Raw genomic sequence first — 18,329 nt, forward strand, 5'->3', positions numbered from 1 at the left:
GAGAGAATCATTAATCTGCTGCCTCCTGCACAACCCCCACTGGGGATTGAGCCCGCAACCCGGGCACGTGCCCTGACTGGGAATTGAACCCTCCTAGTTTATATGTCAATGCTCAACCACTGAGCAATACTGGCCAGGCAGAAAGGGACCTTTAATGATATGTGTTGGGTCGTGTGTGGCTAAATGTTGGGGAAATGAAGTAGAAAGGATAGGGACATAGTAAGAGCAGTGGCCTGGAACTCTGAATGCATAATAATCTGTCCACTCAGTGTATATCCTATATAATAAAAGGCTAATATGCAAACTATCCCCTTGACCAGGAGTTCGATCAGCAGGCAGGCCACCCAACTGCCATTGTCCCCTCCTCCTGGCCAGGCTGGCCGGACCCCACTCATGCACAAATTCATGCACCAGACCTCTAATATATATATATATATATATATATATATATATATATATATATATATATATAATAATCAACTCTAAAATATTACATACTTGAGCCTGATTATCATAATAATCTTAATAATCTGGCGATTCAGTATAATCTTAGTGTAATTAGTGTTGCTATAGAGCTGACTAGAGAAGCGAGTCTGTACTAGGAGATATTGATAGATAAGGAACTGTTGGAAACAGACCTAAGACTGAAAAACAGAACCATGGCTGACACATACCATTGATGAGTAGGTAGAAATGAAGAGATTTGAATGGTAGAGACCCCAGGTGATAGAGATAATTTATAATATGGGTGGTCCTGATCCAAAATATTTAGAAGCTGAGTTAGGAAGAACTTAGATGATAGTATGTGATATGGTGTGGTGTGGTACGATGTGGAATGACCAGTGCCTAAACAGCAACTTATATAAGATCAGTTCTGTGTCTAAGTGAATAGGCTAGAAGGGCCAGCCTGAGGAGCCAGGCCTAGAGTGATTAGCATGGGAACAGATCTAAGGTAAGTATATTGTGGAGACATGTAGGTAAAACACAGACAAAAAGTGGGATCCAACTGTTTTTTCTTTGGCTGCTGGTGGAATCATGTAAGCACTGACCAAACTATTTTCCAGTCTTATGAGTTATTTCAGTAAGTAGTCCTGTCAACATCATGCCCTCCAGCTTTCCAAAAAATTTAGTGAGATCACTGGGGTAGAAATCTCTGAATGTCTTCTTGAAGTTGTCTAGAATTTTAAAGATTTCCCAACCAACTTATAGCAAATCCTTACAGTGCTTAATCTAAGTGATGTGATAAGATCATGACCTTTTCAGAAATGCCTTTGATGTCAATCCTAATTCTGCCAAATTTTACCTGACAGGGTAAGAATGAAACATTGTAAACTAGTTTGTCAAGCATCTCAGTAATCTGTTGTGGCAATAATCTGTTGCAACTCAGCTCTGCAATGATGGGCCTGGTGAATGATGTTCCCCGACTTGGAAGGAACTTATTAAGTGTTTGATCATTGATTAATGAAGTAAAAATACACTAGGTAGACCTTGAAGTGATAAACGGAACAGTAACCTTGGCAGCCAATAGTCGATCCTGCCCATGGTCCACACTGTCATTTATTCTGAAAATGATGTCTGCTCATTTTCTCATCCACATACCTACAATGACTCAGAAAAACCAGTGTTGACAATCAACAGATACAGAAATGAAAAATATTGCAGATAACTCCTATTTTGAGTTATAATTACCATTATAAAAGAGAAAAAAATTGGCCCATAAAGCATTAGAGTTGTAAAAGCCCACTTTTCCTCAAATGGCCTTTCTGATGTGTAAATGAGAAAACTGCTTTCATTTTTGATAATATAAACATAAAAGATCAAGTTAATTGAAATTGCATTTTTATTTTTTCAGGTACACTTTATGATTGACCATAACAGCAAAGTAAGTATGTAATATTTTTGAGTTGATTATCCATTTAGTTTCAGAATGCTTTTAATCTTCTTCATTATGTATCCCATTTTCCCAAAGATCATACCACAGTTCACAAACTGAAGAAATGGGATTATTTTTGTGTTTATTGTTTTTCTTAATAATTTCATCAGTTATCAGTTTTCTTTCCCTCCATGTCCACACATTATTGACTGTTTAGAGGATTGACAGTACACAGCACACTAATTTTCCTGCCCTCTGCTTTGTGCCTCAGTGTGATGCACAGGTTCGATCTGAAATATTAGGATACTTTTATACACCAGCAGCTCATGAATCCCTATTGAGGCTTGTTTGCCATGAGTAAAAATTTTCTTTAATTGCCCAGGCTAGATTTTAGCCTGTCATTCCAGACTGTAGTCTTTGAAGCTTCTTTCTATAGGTAATCTCTCAATGTGATCGATCATAAGGAACATGGCCAGCAACACCACTTTTTATCATAAAAATCCATAGATAGCCAAAACCGGTTTGGCTCAGTGGTAGAATGTCGGCCTGCGGACTGAAAGGTCCCTGGTTCAATTCCGGTCAAGGGCATGTACCTTGGTTGCGGGCGCAACCCCGGTGGTGGTGGGGGTGCAAGAGGCAGCTGGTCGATGTTTCTCTCTCATCGACTTTTCTAGCTCTCTATCTCTCTCCTCATCTCTGTAAAAAATCAATAAAATATATTTAAAAAGTTTTAAAAATCCATAGATAACACCCTGAACATAGCATTCATAACATTCAAAACCAGTTGAAATATAAAACCAAGGGGGCATGGAAAATTTCATCGGACCTGAAGGTTTACCAGTGATGCCTGACAATTTCTTCCCTAAACTTTTAAAGCTTTTTTTAGTCATTACAGTCCTTTAAACTTTTGACTACTTGTGCTCCAAACCTTGCTTCATGACAGTCCCTGAGTGGGCAATTCATTCACCAAAAATTACAGTTTCTTAAAAATGAAATGAGAATTTATAAGTTTGATAACACAAAGCAACTCTGCCCAACTTGTAGTCTTATAAATTACTGACAAATAATAGGATATGGCAATTCCTCCATTGCTGCCACAGATAGATAAATCTATGCCATATTATTCTGGATTTTATTGTCTCTTAAAACATCATCAGATTGATTTTAGAGTAGCAAAGACATAAAATAAACATACAAGATACCTTTGCAATAAAAGAGAGGAGAACCAGCTTTCTTTGTGCCAGAAAATTTTGTTGTCAAAATGGAATGATGTTTCTTTTTTTATTGAGTGTATTAGGGTGGCACTGGTTAACAAAATTATACAGGTTTCAGGTGCACAATTCCACAACACATCATCTGTACATTGTACTGTGTATTCACCACCCCAAATCATCTTCATTCAACACTATTTATCCCCTTTATGCAATCCTCCACCTCCTGCCAGAAATATGTCCATGTCCATATTTCTTAGGAAACTTTTTGTTTTACCACAAAATATGTATATCTGTTTCTTACTTTACTTAAACAATATGGAGCCAATTTGTTGTAGAAGAAAACTCACAAGATTGAGAAAAAGAAAAAAACAATGTTTTAGTCCTGCCTCTGTCACTAACAAACTATATGACCTTTAACAAGTCACTTAAGTTCTCTGCACCTTAATTTTCACCTGTATAAAATTATATGGTTAAATTAGATGACCTTTAAGACCCCATTTGGCTTTACTATCTTACAGTCTAATCTGATGAATGTACCATAATGTTGCATGTACCATATTTATATTTATCTATCTTAAGTGTAGGACCTGACAGCAGTATGTAACTACAGAGCTAGCAACTTTTTGAGGATGAAAAGAGAAAATGTGGCTACTGAGGCAGGCTAATATAATAACTAATATTTGTATATTATTAATTCACCCAACAAATACTTATTGAACCCCTAGATGCCAGATCACCTGTAGGTACAGAGGTAAAAATGAAACATTCCCTTCCTTCTCACATATAATAGTGAAAGACATGAATCTAATGTAGACAAGTCTTAATTAACTAGATGCTTAGGGAAGAAGTTGTTAATTGAGGCTTTTAAAAACATGTATATTTTTATTGATTACAGAGAGGAAGGTAGAGGGAGAGAGAGAAATATAAGTGATGACACAGAATCATTGAACACTGCCTCCTCTACACCCCCCACTGGAGATTGAGCCCACAACCCAGGCATGTGCCCTGACTGGAAATCAAACTGTGACCTTCTGATTCATGGGTCAGACACTCAACCTTGGAGCCTCGCGGGCTGGGCTAATTGAGGTTTTTAAGAAATCAACACAGCTGTCTTTTACTTTAGTCTTTGTGGTTGAAACTTTTTATAAAATTGTAGTCCACTTTACTACCTTAATAAGTACAGTTTAGTGAACATAATTGTGTTTTATTTTAATATTTGGAATTTTTTTTCAAGGCCCCACATTCATCATTTTGAAAGCAGTTCTTATTGTACAGGAAAAGCAGGAGATCGTGACTTCTTGAGAGATGAGTTTGTTTTTATTTCAGTAAATTGAAGATATCTGCTTGCTTAGTCACCATGTTACTTTTTCTCATAAAAGTTGAGTATAGAACATGAAATAAAATGTTTCATTAGTTGGCCCTCAGTTAATTGAGTTTTTACTGTGCATAAAATCCTAATTAGTAACATGGGGATCTAGTTCCCTTTTGGGGAAATAAGCAGTATGCTCAATTTTTGGTGTCATATTTAGTTAGGAACATGGGCTGACCACATATGATGGTATGTATTCAGAAGAGATGAACCAGAAATGTGTGAGTAAAGAATGCTGTTGTTACTATTTTTTTTACCCAGTTTTATGGAGACATAATTGACATAAAATATTGTGTAAATTTAAGATATATTATGCAAAATGGGTAAAAGAATTTAAAGTATTTGAGGTAAAATAAAAAGAGCAGGAAAGAGCTATTTGAAGAGCTCTATTGTGGAAGAGTGAATAGAATCCCACTTGGAAGGGATATGAAAGGTTGTTTAGTCCAATACTTCAATAACATCTATAATAATAAGAGCACAATATGCTAATTAGACTGGATGTCCTTCCATCCTTCTGGACAAAGCTGGGGCTGCAAGGGAAGCCCGGGTCCTGGTTGCCTGCCTGCGGCTGCAGGGAAGCCCAGGTCCCAGGTGCCAGGGGGAAGCCAAGCGGATGCCAGCATCTGGGGGAAGGAAGGCCTAGTCTTGCACAATTTTCGTGTATTGGGCCTCTAGTATTTTTTTAAATAAGTTTTTATTGTTCATATTATTACAAATGTTCCTTTTTTCCCCCCCACCATTGCTCTCCTCCACCAGGTTCCCACCCCACCCTCTGCCCTTTCCCCTCTCACCATTGTCCTCATCCATAGGTGCACAGTTTATGTTCAGTCTCTTCCCACGCCCCCCTCTCCCCTTTTCCCCAAGAATCGTCAGTTCACTCCCCTTCCATACCTCTGATTCTATTATATTCAACAGTTAATATTGTTCATCAGATTTTTTTTAATTTCCTTGGTTGTTAGATTCACTTGTTGATAGTTACATATTTGTTGTTCATAATTTTTATCTTTGTTTACTTTCTCTTCTGAAAGAACCCCCTTCAGCAATTCATATAATTCTGGTTTGGCGGTGATGAACTCCTTTAGCTTTTTTTTATTAGTGAAGCTCTTTATCTGGCCTTCGATTCTGAGTGATAGCTTTGCTGGGTAGATTATTTTTGGCTGTAGGTTCTTGCTATTCATCACCTTGAATATTTCTTGCCATTCCCTTCTGGCCTGCATGGTTTCTGTTGAGAAGTCAGCTGACAATCGTATAGGTGCTCCTTTATAGGTTACTACCTTCTTTGCTCTTGCTTCTTTTAATATTCTCTCTTTGTCTTTTGCTCTTGGAATTTTAATAATGATGTGTCTCGGTGTGGTCCTCTTTGGATTCCTTTTGTTTGGAGTTCTGTGCGCTTCCTGGACTTGTAAGTCTAATTCTTTCACCAGGTGGGGGAAGTTTTCTGTCACTATTTCTTTCATTATGTTTTCGATATCTTGCTCTCTCTCATCTTCTGGGACCCCCATAATTCTGATGTTGGTTCGCTTGAAGTTGTCCCAGAGGTTTCTTACATTATCTTCAATTTTCTGGATTCTCTTGCCTTCTACAATAGCTTCTGTGGAGGAGTGTCTTCTGGCTCTTTATGTTCCAAATCTTTTGACTTGATTCTTGCGATCTTCCCTTCTGTTTTTAGGACTCTGTAAAATATTTTTTTTATTTCAGACAATGTATTCTTTATTTCTTGTTGATCCCTTATCATTTCTTGTTGACTCCTTATTAATTCTAGTTGATCTCTTTTCATATCCTCATAGGCCTTATCCATCTTTTCTAGGAAATTCTTGAAAAACCTTATAAGCATAGATTTGAACTCTATATCCAGGCGCTTTTTGTCCTCTATTTCTTTCGTTTGTGATCTATTTTGTTGTCTCATTTCGCAGTTACAGATGGGGCGAGGTTTCAGGGTGGAGCCTGCAGCTTTGGCTTCCGTCAGCCCCGCCCTATGTGGGTTCTTCAGTGCTTGCTGCTGGCGCCTCTGAGAGAAAGGTGCCTTCGATTTTCGCCTGCTGCCAAACAGTCTGTGCTCTCCCACAATGAGCCCGGTATTGGGGTTCAGTTCAGTTGGAAGTGGAGTTGGAGGTGGCGTTCACAGCAGTCTGGAGCCCCAGTCTCCTTCCTGTCAGGGCAATCCCGCAGCACAGCCGACCATCCCTTCTCTGCGCCGCCAGGAACTCCTTTCGCCACTTCCCCGGGGTTCCACCTTACAGCCCAGCTCCCTATGGCTGAGCCTGAGTCCCCGGGGTCTGGCCTAAAACTGGGGTTAGAGCAGTCGGGGGCCCAGCACAGTCGGAGTTTTATCTCCTTTCCGCTGGGGAACGCCCACTCGGCCTCCCTCCTCTCCAGCTCTGTCCTCTCCACTCGCTGCATCTCTGTACCTTGGGCTTTTCCAGCTCCTCGGCGCCTCCTTCTGGTTTTCTCCTTGCTTCTCGCTGTAGAATTTCCAGTCAGTCAACCTTCCTGTAGTTCTGGGCAATGTCCGTTTTATATTTTAGTTGTATTTTATTGAAATTGTTGTGTGCGGCTGCGGCTAGGTGTTCACCTGGGCGCAGCCATCTTGGATCTCCCGGGCCTCTAGTATTTATACAATATTTGAGTACCTTCTACAGCATTGTATTAGGTGACTGAGAACATCTGGAGAACTTCTGAAGCAGACTCTTCCACTCCCATGACCACCCCATCAGCTCTTCTTTTTACTGAGTTCAAATATATCCATCTATTGGTTTGAGTCATACAGAATACAACACACCATAGCTTCTCAGATATGTAAAAAACAGTTAAGCATGTGCTCCTATTGGATCTAATTTTCATTTCCCTGAATCTTTACAAGTAGATTCATTCTCCAGAAAGAGCTGGCATTTAAGGCTCTTCCTACCTTTGGTTTTATTTCTCATTATTTATTTCATGCCAGCTACACTTCAACCTCCCTGGACCTTTCTCTGTTTCATTAACATGTTTATTTTGTTTCCATCATGCCTTTGCTTCTTCTAGAATAGCCTCCTTTCCCTCCTGAGACCAGTGAACTTTCAAGTAATTGTTCAAGATCCAACTCAAATGCCCTCTCTTTTGCCAAATTTTCCTACCCTCCACTTCATAACCATCACCTTCCCTCAGAGAACTATTTCCTAATATGTTCTTATACTCACTCATAGCCTGTGCCTTTTAAAAATCATTTATGACATTTTAATATGTTTAGATTTTGTGCATTTGTCCAATTTGAATGTGAACACTTGAGGTTAAATACCATGTCTTATTCCAATTTCTTTTCCCTAAATGTAATGCATTTGAAAAAATTCATGTGTAAATGATATATAAAGTAGTATTTCATTTCATTCATTGGTCATAAACATCATTTATCTATTTCATAGGTTGTTACCTAATTTTATAATCTGAAATGTGATTTGTTCAATCCAAAACTTTATTTGTTAGTTTTCCATCATATACCTTTCTTCTCAGCCTTTGTCTCTCCAGGTGAAGAAACTTACTGGTAGTACTTTTTGTCTATTCTCCATTCCATTAATTAAGTTTTTTTCTGGAACTTTCCCATAAATACCATGGAGCAGAACCTAAACAGGAATAATTGAGTGGGGAATAAAGAGACATGCCAGCAACTGATAGCACCATTCGTCTTAGGTCAAAGCCCTCAACATTGTCATGCTGCCATCACCACTTCTTTTCATTGTCAATTGCTTCCCCCAGTTCAGCTCCTAATTCTTACAATCACATAGCAGTTGTGATTATTTCCAAGTCAGTTCTTATTAGTTTGTTTTCCTTTGCTCAATAATGCAAATTGGAAAGTGTTTTATATAAAACTAGATGCCCCTTGCCGGAAGATTCCTGCAATAGGGCTTTCTGCTGTGGTCTATGCTGCCCTGCCTGCTTCTCTCCCTTCTCCCCACCCTGCCTGCTTCCCTTCCTTCTCTGCAACCCTGCTTGCTTGCTTCTCTTTCTACTCTGTCTTCAGTCTTCGCTCTAGCCTGGATATGCAAATTAATCGCCATCTTGGTTGGGTTAATTTGCATACTTTCCCTGATTGGCTGGTGGGTGTGGCTGTTGGGCATAGCAAAGGTGGGTTCAATTTGCATGTTTCTCTTTTATTAGATAGGATTATGTGCATTTTAACATATGGTACTAGAATATTAGTTCTTACTCTTCCTTTGATCATATGTCTTCCAAAGCATTGCAGGTGAATTCTTAATCAGTTTTTCACTGGGATTTATAGAAATTTATAGGATACTTTAAAGTCAACTTCAATATTCTCTCTCTCTCTCTCTCTCTCTCTCTCTCTCTCTCTCTTTCTCTCTCTCTCTTTCAAAAAAGAAAGGATGAGAAGGAAAAGTGTAAAGAATTAAATGGGGGCCTGAAATTAGTTTCTTTAGATAAAAAGAATCTCCTTCCTAAACAAAACAAACAAAAAATAAAACAAAAATAACCTTCTCAAGAAGCCATTTCAAACTTTAGCTGCATTAAGGAACCTGTGACCTACTACACAGTTCAAATATGACAGAATTTGCCTGCTTCACCAATAGCCTTAGAATAAGCAGTCTTGAATTTGAGTGACTGAAAGCTTAGATGAGTGATACAATAGCCCAAATGGAGCTCAAGAAGTAATGAGCATAAGTGAATGCTTTTTAAAATGGGAATAGTAGGTAAAGTTTTTATTAGATAAACTGTATATCTCTCCCTCCCTGTCAACAAATAGGATTTTAAATTTTTTCCTCTAGAGACTCTGGCAATACAGCCTTAACCTGGAAGGCTCCCACATAAACTGAAATCTATTTGAACACTAATATTATTTGGGGAATAATTGGTCTAAAATGCTTGGGAAGCTACTCATGTCACTGGATTTTTTATGAGATTGGATTTTTCCTCAGACCCTTTGACTTCGATTCTAAGGAAAACTAAACCTTTTCTTTTGAGGTGTTGAACAAGAATGTATTAGTAACATTTACTATGCATCTCTGTGAACTAATATACTATACGGTGAGACATAAACATTGATTTTCTAAACTGTTTCTGATAAAAACAATATTTGAAAGTTACTGAAAATAAAGGATTTTTGTCCTAAATCCTATACTTGTAAATATTATATATTTGGGCCTTTTACTTTTTCCTTATGCCAAATATTTTTCCCTTTAAATAAAGACATATTTAGGCTCAAATATGTAAATTGAATAAAAATTAGAAGGAGCCATTCTCACTTAAAGAAACCCTGCTTGGGGAAATTTATAGCAGGAATTCCCAGGCTCAGTCCTCTTCTGTGGTCTTGTTGGGCTTATAATCTTCTCTCCCAAGCGTTAAATAAGTTCCTTTTTTTGCTTGATGTAGGATTTGCTATGCTAGGAGGCCCCTCTTTAAAGGCTTCTGTGAAATTCTACCAAATTGAACTAATGTTTTAAAGACTGGACCTAAGTTCAAACCAGTCAATCAAACACCAAACAAGAGAACATTCATTTAAAGCAATTAGAATTGGTAATAAAGCCGTTGCATGAATCACTGAATTTAAAAGTTCTTATCAGTCTCTGAACTGAATATGTAGCATGGCAATATTTCATTCACTAAGTCAAATGATTACTTATTTTCATGCTTTGTAATTGCCTTTGAAAAAGCCATAAACTATTTTTAAAAACTAACTTATTATTGATAGAATTATAATATACTAGGGGCCCAGTGTATGAATTCATGCACCTTGAAAGGAATCGGGGGCTGTGATGCTGCAGTGGGCTCAGGTGAAGGTTTCAGCCCATCCTCCCCACCCCCACCAGGCCCTTCCCACCATGGCTCTTGGTCCCCTGTCTGCCAGTAGCCCTGCTCCCGCTGCTACTACTACCATGTACTGATAGCACCAGCCCCGCTCGCACCCATTGATGGTGCGAAACAATTGGGACCAGTGCTATTAGTGGGTGTGAGTGGCAGTTGCTTTCCTGATCTCCCCTCAGGAGAAGGGGGAGGTGGAGGGAAGCCATTGGTTGATTGAGACCAGTAGCTGCTGCTAGCATCCAACTGATGGCGCTGAGCGATTGGGACCAGCGTTGGGCACTGGTAGCAGGTATGAGCAGCGATTCCGGTGCAGGCTGTGAGTGTAAGTGGGGTCATCACTGGCAGTGGGTGCAAGATGTGGCTGCCAGCCCTGATTGCCTCCTCAGGGGTAGAGGGATATGGAGAAGCTCTGAGGGGCAATCAGGACAAATAGGTGTCACTCACACCCGTTGACAGGGCCTAGCTATCAGGGCTGGCATCAGGCGCTGGCAGTGGGTGCGAGCAGGGCCTGCACTGGAAGCAGGTACAAGCACCAGGCGGGACCATGGCATGTGGGAGCAAAGAATTTTTAGTAACCACCAGATGGTCACCCTGATGACAGCTACCGGCATTCCACCTTGGTCTGGCACCCTAGTTCACCTGCTCCACCATCCTGCCATGACCAACACCCACCATGTTCCATGCTCTGCCACCTGCTGCTAATGCTCACCATGTTCTGCGCATGCCCTATGGTGTTCAGTGCAAGTCATAATGACCGGTTGTTCCACCTTTAGGTCTATTTGCATGTTATGGTTTTATATATGTAGATTTTTTTAAAAAATATATATATATATTTTTAACTTTTTACAGAGAGGAAGGGAGAGGGATAGAGAGTTAGAAACATCAATGAGAGAAAAACATTGATCAGCTGCCTCCTGCACACTCCTTTCTGGGGATGTGCCCACAACCATGGTACGTACCTTTGACCAGAATCAAACCTGGGACCCTTCAGTCCGCAGGTTGACGCTCTATTCACTGAGATAAACTTGTTAGGGCTATATGTAGATTTTTAATCTGAAAATTACCTTAGAGACTAATCTGACAGCCTTCTTTCTCAGATGACAAAATTGAGACCCTGAGAAAATGCAGGTTTTACACAACCTTGGTGTTCTCTCAGCTCAGTGATCTTTCCAGTACTGGAAGATGTTCCTTATGCATCAACTATTTGAGAATTATAACTTGAAGAGAACAATAATGAAGACATTAAAATTTTCAACTAATTCATTTGGATAAATAGCTAGGCTCAGAATCAGGCTTATTGGAGTGAGAGACTGTGTTGGAGCCAGAAGTAGAAGGAACTAGGGAAGGTAGACCCACACTATCTGAGTTTCAGAGAAAAGTTGACCCAGAAAAAAATTTACCTATGGAATATCATTAATTGTGTAGCAATCCTGTGTTCTCAGATTCCTACTAGCTCTCACTCCTAGCTCCCAGCTTCCTACAAGTTTGTCCAACTTAAGGCATAGACTTAGAAGAATCCTTATACATAAGTCATATATTCATGTTGTTTGTGTTATTTTCCTAACTTTCTTGTCAAGTAGCCATTATACACATGCAGCTACAACATAACTTCATACCATCCAACTATCCTAGTGACACTCCTCAACATCGTAAGTATTATTGGTACACAATATTATATTGGTTATATTCATTTCAGATGTACAGTATAGTGATTCAACCCATTAAAGATGATGAGCCCATAATTGAACAAAATATTCTAAATATAGTTTGAGTACTCAAGTTAGATCAATTGTATCATATTTTTCTTTCTAGAGCCTACATTTCTATTCATGCAGCATATGCTCACATCAACCACATCATCCTGCCAACTCATTGTGCTTACAGTCAACTAAAATTTTGTATACATGCTAATTTAAAGCCAATTTCTTGCACAATGTACCAAGGTAGTCAATATATTTTTAATACAAATGCAGAATTTTATATATCTATGAAATTATAACATGTCATATTTAGATCATAGTTATACCCTGGCATAAATTTTGGGTGTCATGATTATATCATTCAACAGGTTAGCTATTCAGACTAGTTCCATGTCATCTAAAAACTATTTCCTAACCCATGGTATATATACTAGTAGAAATATTAAATAGTATGAGTCAAAGATGATCACTGGAGGCAAATTAACCAACATAAACCTTGGTATGGTTGTTCATTCCCTTGTGTGTCAACTGAACTGTACGCTCATTTATTTTATACATTGTTTAAAATTATTTAATAATATATTATGGAAGACATTGCAAAATGCTTTACTGAATATGAAACACTTATATCGACCCATTTCCCTGTCCTGTCTCTTTAGTGAATCTGCTCAAAAGGAACTTGAAGTTAATCTGTCAAGTCATATTCAGAGTATGCCTATGCTGAGTATGGTTCCTCACTGCTTCCTCTTTCAGAGCTAACTCTGTACTCTCAGAAACCTTTTATAAGGGCTAAGGAACATAAATGTTTTTAAACACTACCTTCTCATGAATCCTGGACTTCAATTCATTATTACTAATAATTTGATTCTTCTTCTTCATAAAATATTATATCTCTTTGACAAAAAAGGCAGATGGAAAATAAGGGTTATTTACTTATTGATTCCAGGATTTGTTTGACAAATATCATTATTACACCACTGACTCTAGCACTGTTTTTATTCACTCATTTTTTAAATATATTTTTTAATTAAATTATTATTTTTGTACATATACCAATGCCCCCTCCTCCTGTACATACTCTCTCTCCCCAGAGTTTTGTGTCCATTAGTTGTACTTATATGCATGTATACAAGTCCTTTGGTTGATCTCTTATCTCCCCCAGATCTCCCCAACCTCCCTGCTATAATTTGACAATCTGCTTGTTGCTTTACTATCTCTATATCTATCTTTTGGTTCTTCAGTTTATAATGCTCTTTATCATTCATAAATGAGTGAGGTCATGTGGTGTCTATCTTTCATTGACTGGCTTGTTTCATTCAGCATGATGTTCTCCAATTCCATCCAGGTTGTTGCAAACGATGAGAATTTTTTCTTTTTTATGGCAGCATAATATACCATTGTGTAAATGTACCATAGTTTTTGGAACCAATCATCTGCTGATGGGCACCTAGGCTGTTTCCAAATCCTAGCTATTGTAAAGTGTGCTGCTATGAACATAGGGGTGCATATATCCTTTCTGATTGGTGTTTCTAGTTTCTTGGGATATATTCCTAGGAGTGGGATTAATGGGTCAAATGGGAGTTCAATTTTCAGTTTTTTGAGGAAGCTCCATACTGTTCTCCACAGTGGTTGCACCAATCTGCATTCCCACCAGCAGTGCACGAGGGTTCCTTTTTCTCCACAACCTCGCCAACACTTGTCGTTTGTTGATTTGTTGATGTTGGCCATTCTGACAGGTGTGAGATGGTACCGCATTGTTGTTTTGATTTGCATCTCTCGGATAATTAGTGACTTAGAGCATGTTTTCATGTGCCTCTTGGTCTTTCTTCTGTCTTCTTTTGAGAAGATTCTATTTAGAACCGTTGCCCATTTTTTAACTGGGTCATTTATCTTCCTCTTATTAAGTTGTATAAGCTGTCTGTAGATGTTGGAGATTAAACCTTTATCAGTGATATAATTTGCAAATATGTTCTCCCATACAGAGGGTTTTCTTGTTGCTTTATTGATGGTTTCCTTTGCTGTAAAAAAGCTTTTTATTTTGATGTAGTCCCATTTGTTTACTTTCTCTTTAGCTTCCATTGCCCTAGGCGGGAAGTATCAGTGAAGAAGTTCTTTTGGCATATGTCTGAGATTTTGCTGCTTGTGGATGCCTCTAGTATTTTTATGGTTTCCTGTCTGGTGTTTAAGTCCTGTATCCATTTTGAGTTTATTTTTATGTATGGTGTAAGTTGGTGATCCAGTTTCATTCTTTTGCATGTATCAGTCCAATTTTCCCAACACCATTTATTGAAGAGACTGTCTTGACTCCATTGTATGTTCGTGCCTCCTTTGTCAAATATTAACTGAGCATAGTGATTTGGGTTGATATCTGGGTTCTCAATTCTATTCCATTGATCTATATGTCTGTTCTTGTGCCAGTACCAGGCTGTTTTGAGAACAGTGGCTTTGTAATACAGATTGAAATCTGGTATTGAGATCCCTCCTACTTTACTCTTCTTTCTCAGGATTGCTGTGGGTATTCAGGGTCTTTTGTTGTTCCAAATGAACTTTTGAAGAGTTTTTTCTAGGTCAGTGAAATATGCCATTGGTATTTTCATGGGGAGTGCATTGAACCTATAGATTGCTTTGGGAAGTATGGACATTTTGATGATGTTGATTCTACCAATCTATGAACATGGTATGTTCTTCCATCTGTTTACATCTTCCTCTATCTTTTTTCAATGTCATATAGTTTTCCGTGTATAGGTCTTTTACCTCCTTAGTTAAGTTTATTCCAAGGTATCTTAGTTTTTTTGGTGCGATGGTAAATGGGACTGCCTTTTTAGTCTCTGTTTCTGCAAGTTCACTATTGGTGTATAGAAATGCCATAGATTTCTTGGCATTAATTTTGTATCCTGCTACATTGCCAAATTCATTTATTAAGTCAATTAGTTTTTTAATGGGGTCTTTTGGTTTTTTTATGTACAATATCATGTCATCTGCAAATAAGTATAACTTTACTTCTTCTTTTCCAATTTGGATGCCTTTTATATCCTCTTCTTGTCTAATTGCAATGGGTAGTACTTTCAGTACTATGTCAAACAGGAGTGGTGAGAGTGGGCAACCCGGTCTTGTTCCTGTTCTTAGAGGGAATGGTTTTAGTTTTTGCCCATTGAGTATGATATTGGCTGTGGGTTTATCATATGTAGCTTTTATTATGTTGAGGTACGATCCTTGTACTCCCACCTTGTTGAGAGTTTTTATCAGGAAAGGGTGTTGGATTTTATCAAATGCTTTTTCTGCATCAATTGATATGACTATATGATTTTTATCTTTCAATTTGTTTATGTGATGTATCACGTTTATTGATTTGTGGATATTGCACCATCCTTGCATTCCTGGAATAAATCCTACTTGGTCGTGGTGTATGATCTTTGTGTTGCTCTGCTGGAGCTGATTTGCTAGAATTTTGTTGAGGATTTTGGCATCTATGTTCATGAGGGATATTGGTCTGTAATTCTCTTTCATTTAGTTGTCTTTATCTGGTTTTGGTATTTGGGTGATGTTGGCTTCATAGAAAGAGTTTAGAAGTGTTCCTTCCTCTTGGATTTTTTGGAATAGGCTGAAGAGGATAGGTTTTAGTTTTTCCTTGAATGTTTGGTAAAACTCTCCCGTGAAGCCATCTGGCTCTGGGATTTTGTTTGCTGGAAGCTTTTTGATGACTGTTTCAATTTCTTCCCAAGTTACTTTTTTATTGAGATTTATAGATTCTTCCTGATTGAGTTTTGGAAGGTTGTATTTCTCTCGGAATATGTCCATTTCCTCCAGGTTGTTCAGTTTGTTGGAATAGAGTTGTTCATAGTATTTTGTAACAATCATTTGTATTTCGGCAGGGTGAGTTGTTATTTCACCTCTTTCGTTTCTGATTTTGTGTACTTGGGTCCTCTCTCTTTGTTTCTTGGTTAGCCTGGCTAGAGGTTCATCTATCTTGTTTATCCTTTCAAAGAACCAGCTCTTGGTTTTGTTGATCTTATGTATTGTTTCTTTGGTCTCTATGTCGTTTATCTCTGCTCTAATTTTTGTTATTTCCTTCCTTCTGCTTACACTGGGCTTTTATTGTTGCTTTTTTTTTCTAACTCTTTGAGTTGTAGAGTTACATAATTTGTTATCATTTTTTTCTAGTATTTTTGCAATAGGCTTGTAGGGATGTGAACTTCCCTCTCAAAACTGCTTTTGTTGTGTGCCATAGATTTTGGATTGTTGTGTTTTCATTGTCATTTTTTTTCCAGGAAGTTTTTAATTTCTTCCTTGATTTCTCTGGTAACCCAGTCCTTGTTTAATAGCATGCTGTTTAGTCTCCATGTGTTTGATTTCTTTGGATTATTTTTATTGTAGTTAATTTCCAGTTTTATGCCATTATGATCTGAGAAGATGCTTGATATGATTTCTATCTTCTTGAATTTGAAGAGACTTTGCCTATGTCCCAAAATGTGGTCTGTCTTTGACAATGTCCCATGTGCACTTGAGAAGAATGTATATTCTGTGGCTTTGGGGTGGAATGTTCTGAAGATGTCGATTAATTTTATCTGGTCTAGTGAGTCCTTTAGGATTGATATTTCTTTGCTGATTTTTTGTTTAGATGATTTGTCAAAGGATGACAGTGGGGTATTAAAATCTCCTACTATGATTGTATTGCTATTAATCTCTCCCTTAATGTCCTCCAGCATTTTTTTATTATGTATTTGGGTGCTCCTGTATTGGGTGCATATATATTTACCAGGGTTATTTTTTATTATTGGATTGCTCCCTTTAACATTATGAAGTGGCCTTCATTATCTCTTGTTATGCCCTTCACTCTGAGATCTAATTTGTCAGATATAAGTATTGCTACCCCAGTTTTTTTTTCATTTCCATTTGCCTGGAAAACCTTTTTCCATCCCTTTACCCTCAGTCTGTGTGCATCTTTTTTTCTGAGGTGGGTTTCTTGTAGACAACAGATGTATGTTTTCTTATCCTATCTGTTACCCTATGTCTTTTGATTGGAGCATTTAAACCATTTATATTTAAAGTTAATAATGATAGGTACTCATTTGATGCCATTTTTATTCTATACCCCTGTGTTCCTTCTTCGCTTCCTATTTCTTTATTTTTACAGTAGACCCTTTAGCATTTCTTGCATTGCTGGTTTGGTGGAGATAAATTCCCTTAGTCTTTTTTTGTCTGTGAAGCTCCTGATTTCACCTTCAATTCTGATTGATAGCCTTGCTGGGTACAGTATTCTTGGATTCAGACCCTTCCTTTGCATGACTTTGTATATTTCATCCCATTCCCTTCTGGCCTGAAAAGTTTCTGTTGAGAAATCAGTTGGGGGTTCCTTTATGTGTAACTTTCTGTCTCTCTCTGGCTGCTTTTAAGATTCTTACTTTGTCGTTGGTGTTTGCCAATTTAATTATAATGTGCCTTGGCATCGGGCTTCTGGGATTCATTTTGCTTGGGACTCTGCGAGCATCTTGGGTTTGTGTGGGTTTTTTCTTCTCTATCTTGGGAAAGTTTTCTTTCATTATTTCTTGAAATACGTTTTCTATGTCTACCTCAGTTTCCTTTTCTTCCGAAACCCCTATTATTCGAATATTGTTTTGTTTTGCATTGTCCCAATGCTCCTGTAGGCTCTTCTCCTGCTTTTTAATTTTTTTTCTAGAAGCTGCTCTAATTGGGTATTTTTTTCCATCTTGTCTTCTAGCTCACTGATGCAGTCCTCTGCTTCTTCTAGTCTGCTCTTGATTCTTTCTATTGAGTTCTTTATAGTAGCGATGTCATTTTTCATTTCTTCTTGAGTCATCTTCATTTCCTCTTGGTTTTTCTTCATTTCCTCTTGGGTCTTACTCATATTGTCAAATTTGTCTTCCATTCTTTTTAGCCATCTTATGATCGTTACTCTGAATTCTTGCTCTGGTAGGTTGCTTGCCTCTAACCCGTTTACTACCTTTTCTGGTGATGCCTGCTTTTCTTTCATTTGTGGGCTGTTTCTTTGTCTCCCCATGGTCTCTTTTTTCAGGATATCTCTCTCCTGGGTTGATTTCTCTCTCCTGCGTTGATTTAAAGGCACAAAATACAACACAACCAGGTACAACACACAAGGCACTGAACAGAAATGTATTTGCAATATTAATAACCTCCAATAAAGGTAACCACTAGGGAGAGGCAAATTAGGTTAGGGAATAGGAATGAAAGCGAAGAGTAAAAAGAGAAGAGGGAGGGAGCAAAAGAAAAAGATTGGAAAAAGAGTGTCAAAATGAATTTACGAAACAGGGAGAAGAAAAAAAAGAAAGAGAGAGAGAGTGAGAGAGAGAGAGAGAGAGAGAGAGAGAGAGAGAGAGAGAGAGAGTTTAGGGAAATAAACTATA

At 38.1% G+C, this 18,329-nt stretch overlaps 1 protein-coding gene across 1 annotated transcript in view; it reads left to right on the plus strand.

Annotated features, from left to right (window-relative positions):
- The window catches only part of TENM1 (teneurin transmembrane protein 1), a 938,436-nt gene that overhangs the window by 178,699 nt on the left and 741,408 nt on the right, over positions 1–18,329 (plus strand). Inside the window, exon 3 of the mRNA XM_036443384.2 lies at positions 1,853–1,882. The gene's annotated coding sequence lies outside the window, so the exon portion shown is untranslated. The remainder of the gene's footprint in view (positions 1–1,852; positions 1,883–18,329) is intronic.

The sequence above is a fragment of the Pipistrellus kuhlii genome, unplaced genomic scaffold (assembly GCF_014108245.1).
Source record: "Pipistrellus kuhlii isolate mPipKuh1 unplaced genomic scaffold, mPipKuh1.p scaffold_m20_p_19, whole genome shotgun sequence".
In the NCBI taxonomy this organism is placed as follows: Eukaryota; Metazoa; Chordata; class Mammalia; order Chiroptera; family Vespertilionidae; genus Pipistrellus; species Pipistrellus kuhlii.